General features: G+C 45.6%; 1 protein-coding gene across 6 annotated transcripts in view; it reads left to right on the top strand.

The window, feature by feature from the left end:
• cadm2 (cell adhesion molecule 2) overlaps positions 1-23,379 on the top strand; it is a 1,169,873-nt gene that overhangs the window by 598,306 nt on the left and 548,188 nt on the right. The window lies entirely within an intron of this gene.

Raw genomic sequence — 23,379 nt, forward strand, 5'->3', positions numbered from 1 at the left:
GGCCCTTCGAGCCTGCACCGTCTTCGAGCCTGAGCCTACAATTGCTGTCCGCAGTCATCCGGCGTAGTTGGCCGGATAAACAACACAGCACCCCGCTCGTGGCCCACCCATACTTCCTGGTTCGCGACGAGTTGGTGATACAGGACGAGATTATAGTCAAGGGTCACAAGGCAGTCATCCCAGCCGTTCTCCAGGACAAGTGGTACAATGCCGTCCACAGGGGTCACCCCGGTGTGGAGGCAACCTTACAACGGGCACAGAGCATGTTTTACTGGCCTGGCATGACCAAGTACATTCGTGACAAAACTGAAGTCTGCTCCATCTGCAAAAGCCTGATGCCACACCAGCAGAAGCAGCCCTTACTCTCGCACCCGGTTCCTCCTCTACCGTGGTCCACAGTAGCCACCGACATATTCGAATGGTTCTCGTCGACTCATATTCGGGCTGGTTTGAAATTGATCTACTCCAAGCCATCACATCTGAAGCAGTTATCCAGAAGTTGCAACGCCATTTCTCTGTGCACGGTTCCCCTGCACGCTTTCTATCCGACAACGGCATTCAGTTCACCAGCCAGCTCTTCTGAAACTTCGCTCAACGATGGGACTTTCAACTTATCACCAGCAGTCCTGAGTTTCCGCAGTCCAATGGACTCGCCGAACGGGCCGTCCGAAGCGCAAAACCACTAATGGAGCGTTCTTATCTTGCAAAATCTGACGTCTACCTGGACCTGCTCAATTTCAGGAACATTGCCAGGGATCCTATACTGGGTTCCCCAGCCCAACGACTGATGTCTTGTTAAACCCATGCTGCCCAGCCTGTACCCCAGCAGCTTTTGCAGCCACAGGTCCGTTCTCCTCCCGTGGTCCAGAAACAACTACAATTGAAGCGTGATGCACAAAAACGTTTTTTTGACAAGCCTAGTAAGCCACTTAAACCTCTCTCCAGTGAACAGGTTGTTCGCCTCCAGACCAATAAGGGCTATGGCCGTCTGGGTCACATCCACAGCCCTGCTAAAGAACTGCGCTCTTACCTGGTACGTGGATGTGGCCATTTACAGACGCAACCGTCAACACCTCCTTCCTGTGAAGGAACCACGTCCTGCGGCTCCGAATCCAGAGGTCTCGCGTATTGTAAACCCTCCCACTACCGGGCCGACTGCTCCACAGCCAGAGACTGTGTCCCCCGCGCCTCTCCACGGCATTCAGCGCCCAGCTCACCTATTTCACCACCTTGGTTTATATTACCAGGAGTTTGCTTACGTAATTTAGTTTGGGTAGCTACTAGTTGCTGTAACACCTTGCAGACCAATACTGTAAGAGTACTTTAATAAATATTGGTTGTACCTTGATGTGTGCACGACTTGACTCATTACACCCAGTGGAAATGGGGTGTATTCTGATGCAAGGGACTTAAAAGTCCAAAGTCATAGTGCATATAGAGTCTTACAGCATGGTAACAGGCACATTGGACTAACTTGCCCACACCAATAACCATACCCCATAGCTGACCTTGGCCAAACAGCTCCCAAGCTGGCTGAGCCACTCAATAAGTGCTTAGCCAATATGATCTTTGACTTCATTTCCATTGTCAGGTTTCAATACAAAATTGTATACATTTCAGTGTTGACTCGCAGTTTGAGCGTGGAGAGAGACAAGAATTGTCGAACATGCAGAGAGGGATTTCTGTTGGATTCCAATTAATACTAGAGTCCCAACACCGTCGTTCATTTGTGTCTATCTTTGGTTTAAACTAGCATCTGCAGTTCCTATTTACACCACCATTCATTTAGTTTGAGTTCCTTAGATTTGTGTCTTTCTCCACAGTAAAAACAGGAGGAATATTCATTGAGGACTTTGCCCATCTCTTGTGGCTCTGTCTTTGAGAGCCTTATTCTTCTCCCTAGTTACTCTTTTCCCGTTCATGTAAAATTTGTTTAACTTCTCCTGAATCTTCTCTGCCAGAGCTACCCCATGCCCACTTTTTGCTCTTATGTTTTCTTTCTCAAATATACCCTTGCATTTCATCTGACCAGAGCTTCAATCCTCTTGTCATCCATGGTCCCCTTCTCATGCCAGCCTTGACCTTTGCTCTCAGAAACATGCAGATCTTGAACTCTCACTTTCTACTTCAAAACGTCTCTCCTTTGCGGGTACGTTCACTTTTCACAGTAAGAGAGTGAGGAAACAAGCCCTTCGGCCTAACTTGCCCACACTGGCCAACAATGTCCCAGCTACATTAGTACCACTTGCCTGCGCATGGTCCATATCCCTCCAAACCTGTCCTATCCATGCACCTGTCTAACTGTCTCTTAACTGATGGGATAGTCCCAGCCTCAACTACCTCCTCTAGCAGCTTGTTCCATACACCCACCACCCTTTGTATGGAAAAGTTACCCCTCGGATTCCTATTAAATCTTTTCCCCTTCACTTTGAACCTATGTTCTCTAATTCTTGATTCCCCTAGTCTGGGCAAGAGATTCCGTGCATCTACCCGATCTATTCCTCTCATGATTTTGTACAGCTCTAGAAGACCCCTCCCCCTCATCCTCCTGTGCTCTGTGGAATAGAGACCCACTCTACTCAACCTCTCCATATAGCTCGCACCCTTTAGTTCTAGCAACTTCCCGTTTAATGCACCATCTATATTTCTTGACATTTTTGACACAATGACACCTCCAGAAATACTCTTCATACTTCTCTCCTTTCAGTATTCCGAAAGAATTCTCTGCACCATATTTTGGATCAGTATTTCATCTTCACCAGTTCCATCACATGCAATTACAGAAGATGCCATAACTACGTTTTAACATTATTCCTTCCCATTGTCCAGAGGCCCAAATATTTTTACTTGGTGAAGCAGCGTTTTATTTAGGAAATTAGTCTTTTAATTAATGTTTTATAATAAATGCCTCCAATTAAAAAAATAAAGAAACAATTCATAATCAGAGAAATTGTTGATAACAAATATTTTAGGTTACAGATGGGAAGTTTTCTGTGAGGTTTTAATGTTCTTCAATGTCTGCCTTTATATGTAAGACGAACAACAAGAGTGCAGCTGAAGAAGGCAGTGGAGTATGCAACTGCTTTCCCCTGTCAGTTTGATGGAGTGAAGATGTTTAAAGAGATAATGGAATCTTTCTGTTCAGTGACGACCAGAATAAAGAAACCATTTCTTGTCATTCATCAGCATTGATTGCTACGGTGCCTGAAGCAAGGATCTCACACTCAGTCTGTGAAAACGAATGTGTTGAAAATATATGGGAATTTACAATGGTAGCTCTTAGGGCCTGATGCAGCTTATCTTTTTCATTCACTGAATAAATACTGAATATTCCCTGAATAACCTATTAAAAATCACAAAGATAATATGATTGTAATGTCAGGAATTCCTTTTGTGGTACTCTGTTTTCAAATGTGCTCACATTGTACTTGATATTGCAGCTCATTGTTAGAAAAAATTAAGAAGCATTTATTTTTCACTATTGTTCCTAGCTGTCATCTCTTCCTGCCATTAACATATCCTTGACGTGCATCATTCCCAAAAGAGAAGGCAAATGCACAGACCTATCAGAATCTACTGCTGTTGCTGCTTTTAAAAACTACTATAGGAATGAGTATTGTGCATTCTGGCTTTTATTTTCCTTCTGCTTGTTGATTTCATGGGATATCTACATGATGGTCCATTAGATATCAGAAACAAATATTATTTTAGCATCAGGAATATTGGTCAAGTGGAGAAGGTTCAAATTAATTAATTTCATTTTATGACCATTGGATGCACCGAAGCACTTTAAAAATAATAATAGACATTTGAAATGTAATGATAAATCTAGTGCAGTGAGCATGTTATTTTACACACAGTCATAGAGTGATACAGTGTGGAAACAGGCCCTTCAGCCCAACTTGCCCACACCGGCCAACATGACCCAGCGACACTAGTCCCACCTGGCTGCGCTTGGTCCATATCCCTCCAAACCTGTCCTATCCATGTACCTGTCTAACTGTTCCTTAAACGTCTTATACAACTGCAACATGACCTCCCAACTTCTATACTCAATACTCTGACTGATGAAGGCCATGGTGCCAAAAGCTTTTTTGACCACCTTATCTACCTGTGACTCGACCTTTAATGCGCCTGTACTCCTAGATCCCTCTGCTCTACAACACTCCCCAGAGGCCCACGATTCACTGTGTAGGCCCTGCCCTAGTTAGACGTTCCAAAATGCAACACCTCACACTACTCTGTATTAAATTCCATCAACCATTCCTCACCCACCTGGTCAATCAATTCAGATCCTTCACAACCATCTTCGCTATCAGCAAAACCACTCTATTTTGTATCGTCAGCAAACTTGCTAATCTTGCCCTGTATGTTCTCACCCAAATCATTGATATAGATGACGATCAGCAACGGGCCGAGTACCGAACCCTGAGGCACACCACTAACACAGTCACCTCCAGTCCGAGAAGCAACCCTCTGCTTCCTTCCATGGAGCCAATTTGCTATCCATTCAGCTATCTCTCCTTGGATCCCATGCGATCTAACCTTCCAGAGCAGCCTCCCATGCAGAACCTTGTCGAACACCTTATAAGTCAGCATCTTCACAACATTATACACAACATCTACAGCTCAGCCCTCATCAACCTTTTTGGTCACGTCTTCCAAAAAATCAATCAGGTTTGTGAGACACGACCTCCCAGGTACAAAACCATGCTTACTATCCCTAATCAACCCTTGCCCATCCAAATGCCTGTAAAACCTATCTCTCAGAATAATCTCTAGTAACTTTCCAACTACAGATGTTAAGCTCACCGGCCTATAGTTCCCAGCATTTTCCCTGCAGCCCTTCTTGAAAAGAGGCATAACATTTGCCACCCCCCAGTCTTCCGGCACCTCTCCTGCATTTAAGGACCACTCGTAAATTTTGGACTTGGACATAGTGACTTGGACAGCCTTTGAATATGATAGGGTACAGTAAAATCCTACACTCTCGAACTTTGGTACCCTACTCGTAGATTTTCTGGTCTGTTGGATATTGCTGCTATTAATACATTAATACATTTAATTTAGACACAAAATGCTGGAGTAACTCAGCGGGACAGGCAGCATCTCAGGATAAGACCATCTGAAGAAGGGTCTCGACACAAAACGTCACCCATTCCTTGTATCCAGAGATGCTGTGTGTCCTGCTGAGTTACTCCGGCATTTTGTATATATCTTCAGTGTAAACCATCATCAGCAGTTCCTTCCATACAAATAAAATGGATGAAGGGGAGCCAGTAGATGTAGTGTATCTAGACTTTCAGAAAGCCTTTGATAAGGTCCCGCACGGGAGACTGGTGACTAAAATTAGAGCACATGGTATTGGGGGTAGGGTGTTGACATGGTTAGAAAATTGGTAGGCAGACCGGAAGCAAAGAGTAGGAGTGAACGGGTCCTTTTCAGAATGGCAGGCAGTGGCGAGTGGAGTGCCGCAAGGCTCGATGTTGGGGCCGCAACTGTTTACCATATATATTAATGATTTGGAGTTCACCTTGGACAGAACAAGAGTGCATGGAGAACGCAGAAGAATGGGCTCCCGCAAGGGTCAGTTATAGCCCCAACCTTGTTCAACCTTTACACAAATGACCTACCCACCACCAAATCTCGCAAATTCATCTATGCAGATGACATCTGTTTGGCCTTCCAAGCACCGGATTTTGGTACATTGGAACAGGTGCTCAATGAAGACCTTGCTAAACTGGACGAGTACTGCAAAACCTGGCGCCTAAAACCAAGCCCAGCAAAAACGGTCTCCAGTGTGTTCCACCTCCATAATGCAGAAGTCACAAGAGAACCAAACATCTATCTGAGCAGGACCAAACTGAAGTATGCCCCCACTCCAACCTACCTCGGAGTGACCCTTGACAGGACTCTATCCTTCAAGGAACATCTCAAAAAAATAGCCGCTAAGGTGAAGTCCAGAAACAATCTCCTCAGTAAGCTTGCTGGCTCAAAGTGGGGGGCAGCAGCCCCCACACTGCGCATTTCAGCACTAGCCCTTGCATTTTCTTCAGCCGAATATTGTGCCCCTGTTTGGTCCAGGTCATCCCACACACACACCATGTGGACACCCAATTGAACTCAACAATGAGGATCATCACAGGAACAATCCGCTCAACACCACTCCCCTGGCTCCCTGTCCTATCCAACATAGCCCCTCCACACATCCGGCTAGTAGTCCTCACTCAAAGGATGCTCCAAAAGACCAAAAACTCCCCTCACCTGCCAATTCACATGGACATCTTCAACCCACCCACTGCTCGACTTCCATCTAGACGACCAATTTGGAAGAACCCACCACCAGCTGATTTCACCATCCAATCAGCTTGGAAAAAGGAATGGGAGTCCAAGGACGTCCCAAATAAACATCTGGTGTCAGACCCCACCCTACCGGTCCCTGGCACCAATCTCCCAAGGAAGCAGTGGACGACGCTGAATAGATTCAGGACTGGACATGGCCCCTGCTTGGCCAGCCTTCACAAATGGGGCAGCAGCCCAACCCCACGGTGTGCTTGTGGAGAGCAGCAAACAATGCAACACATCATTGAAGCATGCCCTCAACAAAGACTCAAAGGAGGACTTGTCACCCTTCATACAGCAGATCAAGAGGCAACTGCTTGGCTAAAGGACTTTGCATTCGCTAAATAATGATTTGGAAGATGGAATTAGAAGCAACACTAGCAAGCTTGCGGATGACACAAAGCTGTGTGGCAGTGTGAACTGTGAAGCGGATGTTAGGAGGTTGCAGGGTGACCTGGACAGTTTGAATGAGTGGGAAGATGCATGGCAGATGCAGTATAATATAGATAAATGTGAGGTTATCCACTTTGGCGGCAAAAACAAGGGGGCAGATTATTATCTCAATGGGGTTAGGTTAGGTAAAGGGGAGGTGCAGCGAGACGTGGGCGTCCTTGTACACCAAACTCAACAGCGATAAGACAGAATTCCTCCTCATAGGCTCCAAAGCCACACTCAGCAAAATCAATAACCCCACTCTCACCATCAACGGCACCACTGTCTCCCCATCTCCCCAGGCCCGCAACCTTGGCGTGATCTTTGATTCCACCCTCTCGCTTGAGCCTCACATCCGCATGTCATTAAAACCTCCTTCTTTCATCTCCGCAACATCGCCAAACTCAGACCCTCTCTCACACCGCCTGCTGCTGAAAGACTCATCCATGCCTTCATCTCCTCCCGACTGGACTATTGCAACTCACTTCTCCTTGGCATCAGCTCCACCTACATCAACCGACTCCAACTGGTCCAGAACGCAGCCGCCCGACTCATCACCCACACCAAATCCTGGCATCACATCACTCCAGTCCTCAAAAAACTTCACTGGCACCGGATCACCTACAAAATCCTGGTCCTCACCTACAAAGCCCTCCCCCATCTGGCCCCCCCATATCTCACTGACCTCCTCTCCCCCTACCAACCCTCACGGTCCCTCAGATCCACATCAGCCGGTCTCCTCTCCATCCACAAGTCCAACCTCCGCAGTTTTGGGGACAGAGCCTTCTCCAGGGCAGCTCCCAGGCTCTGGAACTCCCTCCCCCAACTGATCCGCAATTCCGTGTCCCTCACCATCTTCCAGTCCCGCCTCAAGACCCATCTCTTCACCTCTGCCTATCCTTAGCCCCACGTCCCCGTCCCTTTTCATCTGTGCATTAATTGCCTCATACTGTGTTTTGTATTGAATTCTGTCTTTACTTTGTGTACTAGTCATGTCTCTACTATTTATTTCATTCCCCTTACATGTTTTTCCTCTACATGCTCAATTTTTGTAAGGTGTCCTTGAGACTCTTGAAAGGCGCCCATAAATAAAATTTATTATTATTATTATTACACCGGTCACTGAAAGTTGGCGTGCAGGTACAGCAGGCAGTGAAGAAAGCTAATGGAATGTTGGCCTTCATAACAAGAGGATTTCAGTATAAAAGTAAAGAAGTTCTTCTGCAGTTGTATAGGGCTCTGGTGAGACCACATCTGGAGTATTGTGTACAGTTTTGGTCTCCTAATTTGTGGAAGGACATCCTTGTGATTGAGGCAGTGCAGCGTAGGTTCACGAGATTGATCCCTGGGATTGCGGGACTGTCATATGAGGAAAGATTGAAAAGACTAGGCTTGTATTTACTGGAGTTTAGAAGGATGAGTGGGAATCTTATAGAAACATATAAAATTATAAAAGGACTGGACAAGCTAGATGCAGGAAAAATGTTCCCAATGTTGTGCAAGTCCAGAACCAGGTGTCACAGTCTTAGAATAAAGGGGAGATCATTTAAGACTGAGGTGAGAATAAAACGTTTTCATCCAGAGAGTTGTGAATTTATGGAATTCCCTGCCACAGAGGGCAGTGGAGGACAAATCACTGGATGGATTTAAGCGAGAGTTAGATAGAGCTCTAGGGGCTGGTGGAATCAAGGGATATGGGGAGAAGGCAGGCACGGGTTATTGACAGGGGACGATCAGCCATGATCACAATGAATGGCGGTGCTGGCTCGAAGGGCCGAATGGCCTCCTCCTACACCTATATTCTATGTTTCTACCCAATACACTTAATTTGATTGTTTTTAAATGTTGTACCATAATTTCATAATATTAAAAATATTCCTGTGAAATGGGTATGTTTAAAGGGAGCGTGGAAAGTAAAAGTCAGCGAGTATAAAAGGAGCATTGTAACTTGACCCCAATAAGTTTAAAATGAATGCTGGGATGGGACCCAGTGAGTTTAAAAACAGCGTGGAAACATGTCTGGAGAGTTCAAAAGGATTTTGTGAAATGGTGCTCAGGTGTTTTTAAAGGGAGCGAGCGAAGCAGATATAGGCGAGCCAGTGAATCGAGGACTATCGGACATAGGTTTAAGGTGAAGGGGAAACGATTTAATAGGAATCGGAGAGGTAACTTATTTTTCACAGAAAGTTGAGGCAGGGACTATCCTAACGTTTAAGAAACAGTTTGACAAGTACATGGATAGGATGTGTTAGACACATCTGCTATGGGATAAACTAGCCAGGGTACTAGAAATAGTTCCTCTTGACATTTTACATTCACTCACAGTACCAGGGTTGGAACAACATCTAACCTGCAAGATGGCATTGGCAGCTCTGTAATAATTTGAACAGTATTATTCGGTGGGTCTTTATTGTCACATGTATCTAGGAACAGTGACATTTCTTTTTTACATACAGTTCAATAGACATCTTACTATACATAATATTTAAGTACAAGAGTGTTAGAATAGTAAATTATACTGAGAGGCAGTACGCGAGATTCACCATGTTTCCAGTAGCATCTTGTATCCTTTAAATTTCTAAGTCAAAAATGTAGACTCTTAACTTGGGCCTGTTTCCACACCATATCTCTAAACTAAAATTGGAACAAGCGCTGCTCTAAACGGCCGAGTGCATAGACCGGATAATGCTTGCAGCAGCATAGAGTGACAGAGCAGCGGTGGAGGACATCGATAACATAAAGACAAGGTCGTTTGTGACCAAGTCAGCTGCTTAACATCGGTTCGCAATAACCAACCTGATCTCCCGGTGGCTCAGCACTTCAACTCCCCCTCCCATTCCGAATCCGACCTTTCTGTCCTGGGCCTCCTCCATGGCCAGAGTGAGAACCACCGTAAATTGGAGGAGCAGCACCTCATATTTCGTTTGGGCAGTTTGCACCCCAGCGGTATGAACATTGACCTTCTCTAATTTCAGGTAGTCCTTGCTTTCTCCTCCCGTCTCAGCTCTCCCTCAGCCCTCTGGCCCCACCTCTTACGTTGCCTATTTCCTTCACTCCATAGATGCTGCCTCACCCGCTAAGTTTCTCTAGCATTTTTGTCTACCTTCGATTTTCCAGCATCTGCAGTTCCTTCTTAAACATGTTCTGCATCTCTCAGTTCTAGCATTATTTGTTGTTTTTTTCTCTTGTTCTCCAAACTTATGGATCTTTCTTTATTTGTACATCCACTTAACAAATCTGCCTTAATTAATTTACCTAACTCCCTTGGATAACATCTACATTGTAGTCTCCATGCTGTTGGACATTTGCATGAAACCGTTTTGAAAATACTTTCAGGAAGTACAAATTGAGGACTTGGGCAAAAAGTAATATTGATGCCAGCAGAAATTGCATCATTTGCAAAGTGTTCTTTAAACCAATATTTGACTGGTTGTGAAGCTTGTATATCTATTTTAGCTGGAAGTCTGCCAAAAGATCTCTGACTCCAGTCACTACCCATTTGTTGGCTGACTGATAGAATAGCAATGATGGATAGTGGTATGAAAGTGTGAGCTTCAAAGTGGATTTTGCTGGGAGAAGAAATGTTGTCCAACTATAGTTGGCAAATTACAAACCTGATTTAAAGAGGGGCAGGACTGGCAGCTCAATGTTCCGGGATACAGGAACTTCAGGAGAGACAGGGGTGATGATAAAACAAGAGGGGGGGAGGGTTGCATTATTGGTTAAGGAGGATGTCACGGCAGTAGTCAAAGGTGGAATTACGGACTGTTTATCCAGTGAAGCTATATGGATGGAGTTGATAAACAAGAAAGGGATGATCCCCTTGATGGGGGTGTACTACTGACCCCCAAATCGTCAATGGGAATTAGAAGAACAAATATGCCAATAGATTGCAAACAACTGCAAGTTAAATAAGGTTGTTATAGTAGGGGATTTTAATGTGAAGATGGTTGTGAAAACTTACAGCAGAATCTTGATCAATTGGCCAAGTGGGCTGAGGAATGGTTGATAGAATTTAATGCAGAAAAATGTGAGGTGTTGCATTTTGGGACGTCTAACTAACATGGGCAGGACCTACACAGTGAATGGTAGGCTTCTGGGGAGTGTTGTGGGAGCAGAGGGATCTAGGTGTGCAGGTGCATAGTTCCCTGAAGGTGCAGTCGCAGGTAGATTGGGTGGTCAAAAAGGCATTTGACACATTAGCCTTCATCAGGGAGAGTATCAGAACAACAGACAGCCAACCATGTCATCTCTGGGTGCCCGCTCTACCACCCACCAAATGGAGCTCAGGGCCTGGCAACAGAGATAACAACCTGGCTGCTCAACACCCAGCTTGGGATCTAACTATTCCTTTGGTTTATGTTTCATTCGCAAGAAGAAGAAGGCAGAGTGTTGAGTATGGAAATTGGAAGGCCATGTTGCAGTTATATAAGATGTTGGTGTGGCCACATTTAGAGTATTGTGTTGTCAAGAGAAGATTTACAAGGATACCGCATTTAGAGTATCGGGTTCAATTCCGGGCACCGTGTTATAGGAAAGATGTTATCAAGCTGAAAAGGGTACAGAGAAGATTTACGAGAATGTTGCCGGGACAAGAGGGTCTGAGCTTTAGGGAGAGGTTGAGTAGGCTGGGTCTCTATTCCTTGGAGGATGAGGGGTGATCTTATAGAGGTGTATAAGATCATGAGATGAATAGATTGGGTAGATGCACAGAGTCTCTTGCCCAGAGTAGGGAAGTCGAGGACCAGAGGACATAGGTTTAAGGTGAAGGGGAAAAGATTTAATAGGAATCTGAGGGATAACCTTTTCAAGCAAAGAATGGTGGGTATATGGAACAAGCTTCCAGAGGAGGTGGTTGAGGCTGGGACTATCCCAACATTTAAGAAACAGTTAAAACAGGTACAGTGATAGAACAGGTTTGGAGGGATTATGGACCAAACGTGGGCAGGTGGGACTCGTGTAGCTGGGACATGTTGGCCGGTGTGGGCAAGTTGGGCCAAAGGGCCTGTTTCCGCACTGTATCACTCTATGACTAGTGTAGCTGGGACATATTGGCCGGTGTGGGCAAGTTGGGCCAAAGGGCCTGTTTCCGCACTGTATCACTCTATGACTAGTGTAGCTGGGACATGTTGGCCGGTGTGGGCAAGTTGGACCAAAGGGCCTGTTTCCACGCTGTATCACTCTGTGACTAGTGTAGCTGGGACATGTTGCCAGTGTGAGCAAGTTGGGCTGAAGGGCCTGCTTCCACACTGTATCACTCTGTGACTAGTGTAGCTGGGACATGTTGGCCGGTGTGGGCAAGTTGGGCCAAAGGGCCTGTTTCCACGCTGTATCACTCTGTGACTAGTGTAGCTGGGACATGTTGCCGGTGTGGGCAAGTTGGGCTGAAGGGCCTATTTCCACACTGTATCACTCTGTGACTAGTGTAGCTGGGACATGTTGGCCAGTGTGGGCAAGTTGGGCCAAAGGGCCTGTTTCCACACTGTATCACTCTGTGACTCTACAGTTGAAATGAAAGAATCACTATAGAAACATAGAAACATAGAAATTAGGTGCAGGAGTAGGCCATTCGGCCCTTCGAGCCTGCACCGCCATTCAATATGATCATGGCTGATCATCCAACTCAGTATCCCGTACCTGCCTTCTCTCCATACCCTCTGATCCCCTTAGCCACAAGGGCCACATCTAACTCCCTCTTCAATATAGCCAACGAACTGGCCTCGACTACCCTCTGTGGCAGAGAGTTCCAGAGATTCACCACTCTCTGTGTGAAAAAAGTTCTTCTCATCTCGGTTTTAAAGGATTTCCCCCTTATCCTTAAGCTGTGACCCCTTGTTCCCCAACATCGGGAGCAATCTTCCTGCATCTAGCCTGTCCAACCCCTTAAGAATTTTGTAAGTTTCTATAAGATCCCCTCTCAATCTCCTAAATTCTAGAGAGTATAAACCAAGTCTATCCAGTCTTTCTTCATAAGACAGTCCTGACATCCCAGGAATCAGTCTGGTGAACCTTCTCTGCACTCCCTCTATGGCAATAATGTCCTTCCTCAGATTTGGAGACCAAAACTGTACGCAATACTCCAGGTGTGGTCTCACCAAGACCCTGTACAACTGCAGTAGAACCTCCCTGCTCCTATACTCAAAATCCTTTTGCTATGAAAGCTAACATACCATTCGCTTTCTTCACTGCCTGCTGGGTCAAATTCAAAAAAAAGCATTTGCTCAAATATGCTGCATATTTATAATTAGGTATTTTAGCTATTGAAATAAAATTTACTGTTAGCTTGTTGGTCTGAACTTAAAATAGCATTCACACCTACAGAAATGTAAGAAATTGGCAAAATGGCACTTTGCATGCAGTATTTTGCATTAAAATGGCACATGCCGTTCCTGATAGAAACTAAATGAAAAGCTGCTCATTTTACTTCGGAGTCACGTGAGTGACTATGTGAAGAAGGCCGTCATCCCACTTGGCGCGTCATTACGTTGACTCGCTTTGCGCAAACAAGCCGACTGGCGGCAGCATTTGCGCTGTCCAGCGGTAAGTTTAAACCAACAAGGTAAGTTTTAAACTTACCTCTGGGGTTGGTTTTTGTTTTGCAGGAAACTCATTACAGAGTTTGCCTGCTGGATTGGGGGCGAAGTCCGGACGGGCCGCGGGTAAACCACTATGGACCGCGGGAACCCCAGTCACGGACCATAGGGAATCCCGGTCATGACCTCGGGGATACCTGGAAACGGACCGCGGGACCCGCTACGGAGACCGCGGAAGTGCGAGTAGCGAGCGGCGGTCGAAATTCGCCTCTCGAATCGCTGACAGTGGAGCCAGCAGCGTCCGACTGGTGCCGACAGCACCCAGACAGCCGTTGGAGGGTTAGTCATAAAAATTGTATCTCCCTCTCTGCGGAGGGGAGTGTAGGGAAGAGGCCCATTCATTTAAATAAAGCGGGCCAGGAGTACCTAGGCAAACCCGTTTGGAGGGTTAGCCATTAAATTATATCTCCTCTCTGCGGAGGGGAGCACAGGGAAGAGGCCCGCTCATTCAAAACAAAACCGGCCAGGGGTACCTAGGCAAACCCAATTGGAGGGTTAGCCACTATATTATCTCTCTCTGAGGAAGGGAGCGCAAGGGAAAAGCCCGCAAACAAGTCTGGCCAGGAGGATTCCGAATGGAGAGGATTCCCTGCTTCATGGGTAACGTGTTTAAACGTTCAAACCCACATGGAGCACCTGGTGGAGAGGTGCTCCACAATGATATACTCCAAAGGAGGGAGTAATCAGCCCGGGTATTATGGAGAACCCGCAGGCAGCGGCACCTGTTTCAGGGCTGCACAAATGTCTCCTGCTCTGAGGAGAGGAGCATCCAGGGTCTGTTTCAGTCTGACCCAAAGCAAAAAACCTGCTATAGGTCCGCTGGAGGGGCCATGTCAGCGTAGGTATCCGCAGGTATCCTGTTTTTAGGGCTGCCTACGAATCCCACTCTCTGTGGAGGGGAGTGCGAGTGGTCAGTATGTAACTGATCTCAAATTTAAAGTATGAACATGCATATGGCCTCAAGAGTAATAATAATAATAATACATTTTATTTTTGGGCGCCTTTCAGGAATCTCAAGGACACCTTACAGAGATTAACAGGAATAAAAAACATATAATCAGAATAAAATAAATAATAAAGACATCACAGAAACACAAATTAAAAACAGAATTCAGTCCAAAAACAAAAAATCAAAAACACAATGTGAAAAGGAGAGCAGCGGCAGCTAAAGCGCGCCAGCGTCCACTCTCCCTTCCGACAGCCATCTTGGACAAAGACTAACAGGATTACTTACAGACAAAAAAAAATCATCCCCCCACAATGGATACCACTGTGGGGGAAGGCACAATGTCCAGTCCCCAACCCCAGGTTCACCCAATGTCAGGCCTATTGAGGCCACTGCAATTGCCTCTACGGAGGCCCGATGTTCCTGGCCGTTCTCACCGGGCGATCTTGCCCCGGCGTCGGGAGAGTCCTCTCAGCGGCTGGGCCACCTGGAACGGCGGCTTCCTAGCTGGAGACCGCGGCTTCCGAAGCCGACAAGACCGCGCAGGCCTGGAGCTCCCAGGCTCCCGATGTTGAAATCGGCGCCGCCCGCTCCGCTCCGCAGACCCGCAGCCCGGAGGTGTCGAACACGGCGGACACAGCTCACCGGAGCTCCAGTGCGTCGATCCAGCGCGGCGACCCAGGCAAGGCATCTCCACTCCGCGACAGCGCCCCAGCGCTGCGCCGCCACCAAGGCCGAGGTGCTTGGTGGTCCCTGCCAGGAAACGGTGCTCCAAGCCTGCTGGTAGGCCACGAGGACGGGTTGACGGGCAGCCCGGAGAAAAAGCTGCCTCACCGACCAGGTAGGGACCTAGAAGTAAAATTGCTCCCTACCCCCCACATTAAAAAGTCCATTTCTCCAACGGACGAAATACAGGACTTACTAAAAACTTTTTAAAAAGCGAAGTAAACGGACGGCTGCTGGTTAGCAGCCGCTCCCCAAGATGGCTCCACCTCCTGAGTACTCGCAAACAAAGGGTTTGCTGCAGGAAGAGTTGGTCTCCAGCCATTGGCAGAATACCCGGAAGAAGCCAGAGTTCTCACGCTACAAGCACCAGCAAGGGAACAGCGCTATCATGGAGGGCGAAATCCAGGGAATGAAACCAGCTGCCGAATCCTCTCTTCAGGGAAGACCAGGAGAAGGAAGCAAAAGCTGTCGGACTAATCAAGTACCAACAACGAGCAAGCTTCATCGGTAGGCGACAACACACCCCACACCTCCATAGGGGGTAAGCGGTTCACTGAAGCCGGTGGTAGCCTGAAAGCTGGGCACGGAAATATGGCCAGAATTTTCTTACAAGGCAGGCTCGGTATGATACGGTTTCAGACCAAGACCCAAGCAGCTCAGGAGAAACATGGAATCCACGCATCCTACCAGCCCTACTCCCCAATCAAGGAGAGAAAAGGAACCCGCATCAGCGGCCTTTGGGCTTACCATAAGACCACCGGTAGCCATGGAGGTAGGTGGGTCTGGGTTTTCCGAAACATGGGATTGTGGACCAGTTACATGTTGGCAATTTTTACTCTTGTGTTTTTGTACAAGTGATAATGAAAAACAACATGAGATTCAGATCTTGTTTTAAAAAACAGATGATAACATGTGATTACTTATACTGCACAACATACATAGGTTCCAAGCAGACTTAGAATTGGGACCGGAGTTGTCTTCGAGACAGGCCCAGTATTATGGGCAGGATTGCCCTTTAGGACAGGTTGACAGATGGATGATGTCACTTCATCCAGATTTAACTCGTATGTGCAGTACAGATTTTCAGAATAGTTAACTTCATTACGGTCTAACAACTGATTTCTATAGGAGCTATATGGCAAGCATCGATCTCAAAGATGCATGCTATACAGTTTCCCATTCTGGGATCACCGGAGATATTTGAAATTTATCTGGATGGGTCTATAATAACAGTTAAAGCGGCTAACTGCAAAATAGGCTAACTTCAGTTCCCAGGTTTATTTACCAAATTTCTAAAACCAGAGCTTGGGCTGCTCAGAACAATACAATACAATACACCTATCTGGATGATGTTAAATGCTGTTTTTACTAAAGAATTAACTGTTATAGGCCCAAACTATATTTGAGCAATCAGGGTCCCTCACGCATCCAGTTAAATTTAAGTTGGTACCAATCAGAACTACTGATTATTGGGGTTTACATTTAACAATCAACTTAACAGCGACTCTGCCCTGGGGCAAGAGATGCAATTTACAGAAGCCTGTAACAACCTCATTGGTTATTAGGCAGCCTTCTATTCATCAAATGTAGTTGACAATATAGCAGCTGTGTATCAGCGGTACAAATTGGGCCTTTACATTACCAGAACTTACAACATGCAAAGAATTAACCTCTCAAGTATCTATAGGTCACTATTAATAAACCTATGCTATTCTGAGCTGAAGCTACCAAAGTCACGATGGTGGCAGTATTCAGCATTGCTCCAGTATTTTGGTCAGTAATACTCAGTAATTACAGACTGATGCTAGTGCTCAAAGATGAGAAGTTACGAATGCCATCTCCAGTTATGGAGGCGGATGCGGGTTATACAAGTTACCGTTTTCAGTAATTGGTATCAACTACCTATAACTCGGTGCATTCTATACGTTAAAGGTTATTGTAAGAATGTGCATAATCTGCATGCTCAACTCCAAGTTGATACACTATGGGGGTGGCATATGTTAGTCACATGGGTGCAATCAAGTTTAAATATCCTGTGATTTACCTAATCTCATTTGAAGCTACTGTATCATGTGAAATCAATGACAACACAGAATGTATGTTGGATCACAAAGTAATTAATGTCATTTTGGCTCGATGGAACACCGAATATCGATATGTTTACATCGAGGCTCAATTACCAGCTGCAAAACATGTGGCATACAGTGGCAAGATATACATTATTGCCACATTCTGCCTCATCAGTGGGGTCTTGCAATTAATCCAGCAAGATACCGCTTCAGGCCTCAAACTGCCTGACTGGCATACGGAGCCATGGTTCCCGCTAATGTAGGGAAGATATAGAACCTTATATGGTTATTCAAAACATAAAACTCGCTGGTTCAGCCTGTGACTCGGGAGACCAGCCTCTGCATGATACATCAAGTCATTGACTTGCAGACTCCGAGCCGACTTTTCCTGCGTTGTCAGATCAATCCGTGTAGTGCTCACTGCAGAATGCAGGACAAGCACCTAAAAAGGCAGGACATCTCCACTTCAGCAGATGGGAAACACTTTTGTCTGAATACACATGTTACATACAATACAGCACGGATAACTGACGTCCTAGAGTTCATTTTCAAATGAGTCTTTGACAATATTAAGTTACAGTGCCATTAACTGTGCAAACGTGCTTTCTCATCATAGTTGCTGCAGCAAGTGGAACCCACACTGTCGGGCCTCACTCTCTGATATCCAGAATTATATAGGATATCTTACCACAAGTTCTCACAGGTCAGTTACATGGAAGTATGGGACAATGACGTAATGTTAACATTACCTCAGCAGGGGGCTACAGCTATATCATTATCTTCAGCCGACTCTCAAAAGATAATAATCCTCATGGCACTGGCCTCAGTGCAACGTGTCCAGTCACAACATAAATTACGACTGGACAGGGTGGTTACATCTGCTAATAACATAATATAATATGTTTTGATTTAATCAACCAGAGCTAACCAGCGGGGTTAGTTTTTAAAACGGTTTCATGTCATACCCGATGGACCTTCGGGAATGTGTGGTCACGCATCCACAGCAATACGTCTAGATCACCTAGAGCCTCAAAGGCTCCAAACGAAACAATGTTTGTTAGTAAGAAAAAAAAACTTCATAAGAAGTTTAGTTCTACCATCTCCAGGTGGTAAAACGGGGTTTTGGCAAATGCTGGAGTCGATACTAATATTTTCAACACTCACTCCACCGGGGCTGCTACCACATCAGCTCAAAGGATTATGTACGTTTCCATTGGACCACATCCTAGCAGCTGCAGGATGGTCAAACGAACATACTTTACCAACATTTAATACAACCCGTTGCCAAATCGGGGGTATTTGCCAACTCCATTTTAGACTCTGTTTATAGTTTCCTCTGGATGAAAGGGGTCACTATTATTCTCATTGGATGATTAAGCATCAGCATAACAAACCAAGTCTTGTCTGGATGCATTAATTTTTTTAACTCATCCATGGTCACTTCATGCAGTGTCTAACGCATGGATTAGTTTCCGGCATGAAATCACAGAGCTTTGAAATCTTCACGTAGTCACTAACGTGACTCCGAAGTAAAATAGTAAGATTAAACGAGAACTTACCAGTTTGAAGTTTGATCTTGATTTTATGAGGAGTTACGATGAGCGATTACGTGCCCACCGCTCCCACCCTCATATTATCAAGGTCAAGGTCATATGGTAGTTCCAGTTCTCAAAATCTTACTATGTTCAGGTCAACTACTGCTATCTGATTCCACACCGCTGCTTTGAAGTATGACGTGCCAAGTGGGATGATGGCCTTCTTCACGTAATCGCTCATCGTCACTTTAATTCTGTATCAGTTCCCAATGTAAACTTTTTTTCTCTCCCCAATTTAAACCCGAGGGGAAAAGAACATCTTCTGTATAGGCATGATACAGCCCTTGAGACTTGATATAATTTTTAACATTGAACGCAAACCCATAATGTGAATGCTGAACATTATGCTAAGACCACCTCTTATTTGCCTGCACATAATCCATAACCCTTCATTCCCTGCATATCTATATGCCTATCCAAAATCCACTATGGTATTTTCCTCAACCACCACCACCAGCCAACACGTTCCAGGCACTCACCATCATCTGTTAAAATCTTCCCCTTACATCTCTTTTAGGCTGCACCTTTCACCTTTAAAGCTATGATCTCTGGTGTTTGATTTTCTTCCTTTCTGGGAAAATGGTTCTGACTGTCTATCCTATCAATGCCTCTCATAATTTTATATACTTCTATTGGGTCTCCCAGCAGCCTCCGATATTCCAAATAAACAATTCAAGTCTGTCCAACCTCGTCCTAGAACTCATGCCCCCTAATCCATTCTGGTATCAGGCATCATTCACGAAAAACCTTCTCTGCACCCTTTCCAAAGCCTCCACATCCTTCTGTATTGGGGTAAGCAGAACTGTGCACAATAATCCAAATACGGCCTAACCAATACCCTATAAAGCTGCATCAAGACTTCCTGACTCATACTCAATCACCCGGCCTATGAAGGTTAAGCATACCATATGTCTTCTTTGTTACTCTAAATACCTGTGTTGCCACTTTCAGAAAGTTATGGACTTGGACCCCAAGATCTCTCTGTACATCAATGCTGTTAATTGGTAGGAGGGAACTGCAGATACTAGTTTATGCCGAAGATAGACACAAAATGCTGGAGTAACTCAGTGGGACAGACAGCATCTCTGGATAGAAGGAATGGGGGGTGTTTCGGGTCAAGCCCCTTCTTCAGACTGAAGAATGGTCTTGACCCGAAACGCCACCCTACTATCCAGAGATGCTGTCTGTTCCACTGCGTTACTCCAGCATTTTGTGTCTATCTTTAATGCCGTTAATGGTCATGCCATTAATTGTATACTTTCCCCTTGCATTTAACCTCCAGAATTGCAACACCTAATACCTGCCCGGATTAAACTCAACCTGCCATTTCTCCACCCATTTCTATAGCTGATCTAGATCTCACTGTAGACTTTGACAGCCTTGCTCACAGTCTGTGACCCCAGCAATCTTGGTGTCACGTGCTAATTTACTAACCAACCTGTCTATGTTTACATCCAAGTTAGTTATATAAATCACAAACGTTAGAGGTCCCAGCACAGGTTCCTGTGTAACTCGGTAGGTCATTGACCTCCAGACTGAATATTGTCCATCCACCACAACCCTGTCTTCAATTCTAAATCCATATCACCGTTAATCCTGTGCATCTTAAGTTTCTGGATCACCCTACCATGGGGGAATCCTGCAAATACTTCAATTGGGCTTTTTTACTCAAATCCCCCATTACAAATGCTAGTACTCAAGCCCAGCCAGTAGATCTTTATGCACATTTAAAATGTATGCATTTTATGTCTAGCTAATTACTATTAATCACAATCAAGTTGATCAGAACACATTTCTTGACTCTTAACAGTTTGTGGCCAGTTCAAGGCAGAGAGAAAAATTAGTTGCCCTTAGGTTAATCTAATTTAATGGATATAATGCAATAACTAGCAATGAGAGGGTTCAAATTAAAATTCATTAGGATTTCAAAAAGATTCTTTCATTTTTTTAATCAAACAAGTCTGGAGTGTCTTCAAATGAAGATATGGCTAAGCAGGATACTTTACACAATATCCTCAAGTCACGGAGTATTGGATGTATGGAACAAACACAGGAGAATAGTGGAAGTTGTTGCAGTTGCTGAGCTGGATCTGCCTGTTGTTTCTGCTCAGAACTGCATTCAGTACTACTGCATTTAACATATTGAAGCTGTGGAAGGCTGTCAAGGTATATAGCAGGATATAGATCAGCTACAGAAATGGGTGGAGAAATGCAGATGGATTTAATTAGGGCAAGTGTGAGGTGTTGCACTTTGGGAGTTCTAATATAAGGGGCAAATATACAATAAATGGCATGATCCTTAACAGCATTGATGTACAACGTTTAAGAAACATTTAGACAGGTAAATGGATAGAACAGGTTTAGTGGGATACTAGACCAAGTGGGACCCATTGGGCCCCGTTCCCCCAATGCAATATTCCACCACTCACCCATAGCCCCCAACTTCACAGGCGCGGTTGTGGGGTTCCCGTTGTGACTGGGGTCCCAGTACCCCAGGTAGGAAAATACTGCATTCAAACTGAATTAGATGTATTTATTGTTACTTTGTATAAAGTTGCGATGATTTTGTCGTTTTTATTGCTTTATGCTTTGGTGAGCGAGCGAGATCGTGCTGCTGCGTGGGGTCAGGGGTCTCCGGTGCTGCTGGGCCGTCCCCGTCCCCACCCGGTTGTCCCGTCCCTGTCCGGGGGCGGCCGGAGGTGTCGGCCCGGGCTTGGCTCCGGCTCGGCTCTGCTCTAGCTCCCGGTGGGGCAGTTCCCCGGCGGGCTGGGGACCGTCGGCTGCGCCTCTCTCCTTGTTCAGTGGTGGCTGTCGGTTGGCAGGGGCCGAGCACCGGCCATCGGCGGGGATGCACACGAGTGCTGCGGTTGCTCGATGGGTCAGGCAACATCTCTGGAGGAAGGTCTCGACCCGAAACATCACCCATTCCTTTCCTCCGGAGATGCTGCCTGTCCCACTGAGTTGCTGCAGCGTTTTGTGTGTCCCCCTCCCGTTGATGGCTGGTGCTGGGCCTTCGCCGGCACTGGGATGGTTAGCCGGCGGCTGCAAGGTGGGGCGGGGGGTATGGCTGGTGGTCATAAGATAAGAATTTATACTCAGTTTATTCACTGGATGTTTTCAAGAGAGAGTTTGATTTAGCTCTTAGGGCTGAAGGAATTAAGGGAATTAAAAGCAGAAACGTGGTACTTTGGATGATCAGCCATGATCATATTAAATGGTGGTGCTGGCTCGAAGGGCCGAGTAGCTTACTCCTGCACCTATTTTCTATGTTTCTGTTTCTACGAGGGTACCGAGGATCTAGTGGAAGGGAGGAACTGAAGGGAATCCACATTCGTCAGGAAATGGCGTTAGGTAAAACTGTTGGAACCGAAAGCAGATAAATCCCCAGGGCCTGATGGTCTGCATCCCGGAGTACTCAAGGATGTGGCCATAGAAATCGTGGATGAATTGGTGATAATTTCCCGTGTTCTATAGACTCTGGATCAGTTCCTGTGGACTGAAGGGTAGCTAATGTAACTCCACTTTTTAAGAAAGGAGGGAGAGAGAAAACTGGGAATTAAAGAGCAGTTAGCCTTACATTGGTAGTGGGGAAGATGCTCCAGTCGACTATTAAAGATGTTTTATTGCAGCACATTTGGAAAGCAGTGACAGGATCAGTCAAATTCAGCATGGATTTATGAAGGGGAAATCAAGCTTGACTAATCTTCTGGAATTTTTTGAGGATGTAACAAGTAGAATGGATAAGGGAGAACCAGTGGATGTGATGTATCTGGACTTTCTAAATGCCTTTGACAAGGTCCCACACAAGAGATTAATGTGCAAAATTAGAGCACATGGTATTGGGGGTGAGGTATCGACATGGATAGAGAACTGGTTGGCAGACAGGAAGCTAAGAGTAGGAATTAACGGTTCCTTTTCAGAATTGCAGGCAGTGACTAGGGGGGGTGCCACAACCCCAGTTATTTACATAAAAAACGCCCTTTTCCACAACAGTAGCTCTACACAACAGCCAAAAGTCTGTAGCCTTCTTTTGCTCTGGTATTTTATTTCATTCTTCACATGTGTAAATTATAATGTTTTATTTTTAATTGTCCACTGTATATCGTGTTTTTACTTGCGAGCAAAGCACCAAGGCAAAATCCTTGTATGTAATTGGCTAATAAAATGTATTCAAAAATGTATTCAATTCAGATGGCACAAAGCTGGGTGGCAGTGTGAGCTGTGAGGAGGATGCTATGCTGCAGGGTGACTTGGATAGGTTGGGTGAGTGCGTAGATGCATGGCAGATGCAGTATAATGTGGATAAATGTGAGGTTTACATTTGGTGGCAAGAACAAGAAGGCAGATTATTATCTGAATGGTGTCAGATTAGGAACGAGACCTGGGTGTCCTTGTACATCAGTCACTGAAAGTAAGCATCTATTTACAGCAAGCAGTGAAGAAAGCAAATGGCATGTTGGCGTTCGTAGCGAGATGATTTGAGTGCAGGAGTAACGAGGTCCTACTGCAGTTGTACAGGGCCCTGGTAAGACCATACCTGGAGTATTGTGTACAGTTTTGGTCTCCTAATTTAAGGAAGGACATTATTGCTATTGAGGTAGTGCGGCGAAGGTTCACCAGGTTAATTCCCGGGAAGGCGGGACTGACATATGACGAAAGAATGGATCGACTGGGCT

This window comes from Amblyraja radiata, chromosome 14 (genome assembly GCF_010909765.2).
Source record: "Amblyraja radiata isolate CabotCenter1 chromosome 14, sAmbRad1.1.pri, whole genome shotgun sequence".
NCBI lineage: Eukaryota > Metazoa > Chordata > Chondrichthyes > Rajiformes > Rajidae > Amblyraja > Amblyraja radiata.